Below are 2,373 nucleotides of genomic sequence, written 5' to 3'. Positions count from 1 at the left end.
CTTCTGCATGAGAGGTCTCATCATCATCTGGATTTCTTTCCAACCAAGTCTTGGGTTCCCATTAAATCATTTAATTGGACAACAAGGTCCATTTTCTGAGATTTGGAAAATTAACTTCCTCTCCATCTCTGCTTCCTATGTACTCCATTTGCCTTATCACAATTGCCAGAAAGTTTCAGATATTGTGGGCCTGTGTGGGGAGGGAGCAAGAGAAGAGCTGATAAAAGTGTTGCAATAATAGGGGGTATCCCCCATTAAGGCATCTCTGGCTTGACCACTTTGTAGGTTGTTCCTTCTTTTCAGTCAAGAATACAGAGTTCACAGCCATTATAGAGATGCATGCTATGCCAAGTGCTTAACATGAGCATTAACTGTTGTGTTTGCATCCCAACTTTTTCTTGGACAGGTGCTCAGAAGCACAGTAAGTCCCTGGTATTGCTGCTGTTTTTTGGACACTAATAAATGTTTTTGCTGTCTGACTTTAACAGGGACTAGAGCCTGTATCCTTCATGATTCTTCCCTGAGGGCTCATACTGAATAGAAGTTAGGTTGATTTTGCTTCAGGTAGTTCTACTTCATATGGTATAGCACAAAACCATTTTTGCACAGATTTTAGCAGCCAGGTAAGCACATACTGCTTGGAATAGCCATTCCATGACTCTTCCTTCCCACTTGGCTTGGAAAAAGCCAGTAGCTACAGAAGCTGCGGTGTAGCAACAGCTCAGGCTGGATGGGCTTCATGCAGGAAGTCTGAAGGGAGGGGAAGAGGAAGACAATGGACTTATGTCATCAGCTCTGATCCATCTTTTAACTGTTCACAGTACATGGATAGGTGGTGCTTTAGACATAAAGACAGTAGGGAGAAGGAGGAACCTTCATGTGCATCTGAAGTGCTTATTAATGAGCGTTGCTTTTAAGTACATAACTCTCCTAAGTGCTCTGTTGTCCTCCTCCTGAGAGACAAATATACAAATACTGAACTCTGATGTAAGACTTTCCTTCTTCCATCTGTTCAATGCTGTTGTGAAGTAGGAATATGTTATTCTCATTTTACTGAGGGTGAAACAGAACCTCAGACAGGCACGGTCATCCTTCCATGGTCACGAAGAGAGCCAGTAACAGAACATGGAAGAGGACCTTGGAGTTTCTGATTCTCAGTGCTGTTCCCTATCAATAAAGCAGCCCCTGAAACAAGATTTTTCTGTTTCGGTACAATAAGACTAACATGTTTCCAGGTCCTGATCTCTATCTGGTCACAACACAAACATATAACCTGGTTTCTGCTGTTATTTCCCCGATGTAGAGACTGGAAAAGTATTTGGATACATTATAAATCTCCACTGTCCTAGTAAGAAAAATACATGTGTACCGTTATTATATTTGTGAGCAGAAACTCCACGTATACTTGAAACAACTATCAGGCCACTATATTACCACCTGTCTTCAGTTAGAACTAGCTTCTTACAATTTGTCATGCTAAAGGAAATTGCAAATAATGCAAAGCTGCTCTGGTGTTTAGGGCTCTAAACAACAAATCCTTATTCAAATGTGTTATTACAATATAACCAGAAGTAAGGATTACTTGAGTAAACAAAGCCTGTGGGGTCATGCACCAAATTCGTATTTGGCCAACTACAACTACTGCCAGAATTCAGAATCTGGTAGCGGTACCAGAGAAACAGAAGAGGGAAGAGACAAGATTAGGATCAGCAGCTGTCAAGTCTTCCTACTGACAGTACAATGGATTTAATGTGTTTGGTGTTAGTGAAATATGTTTGTAATTTTATCTTAACAATTTTGGACATCTTGAAAGTTCTTTGCCTTTGCAAACCTTTCTAAAACAATCCTGAGCTTTTGGGATCTGAATTAATGCACTCTCCTTTCTTTGTTTAAAAAGCAATGAAGTCAAGGATGAGTCCAGCTGTGTTATTTCTCTGAAATCCACCAGGGAATTTAATTAAAGGAGAATTTTAGAACCTAAGCCTCATATCTAAATACTGTATTTATTATCTCCCCTTCCTCAAAATCTCAAAGCAGACTCATTTGTTGGAAATTATGTATCCCTTTGGAGTGGCAGGAAATTAGTAGAATTGAGACAGCCGTGAACGCTGCATGGCAGGGGTCATGGGAGCGGGTGGCAACAGCGCTGTTGGTGGTAGGAGTGTGGCGGTGGTAAGTGGGGAGCTCCTGTATGCAGCTGTGGTGGTATCGGTAGCAAGGGGTGTGTGTGCAAGTGCCAACTGGCGGCTGGTGACCATCTGCAGATGCTGTTGGCGGTGGGGGTGGTGGGCAGTGACAGCCTGCAGGTGCTGCTGGCAGCATCAGAAGTGCCTTCTTGCAGGGGTGCACAGTCATGCTTTAAATTAGGCTCAT

The sequence above is a fragment of the Crocodylus siamensis genome, chromosome 9 (assembly GCF_052110815.1).
Source record: "Crocodylus siamensis isolate JL-2025a chromosome 9, ASM5211081v1, whole genome shotgun sequence".
Classification (NCBI taxonomy): domain Eukaryota; kingdom Metazoa; phylum Chordata; order Crocodylia; family Crocodylidae; genus Crocodylus; species Crocodylus siamensis.
The sequence above is the reverse complement of the archived record's forward strand: the minus strand, read 5'-3'. Positions refer to the sequence as shown.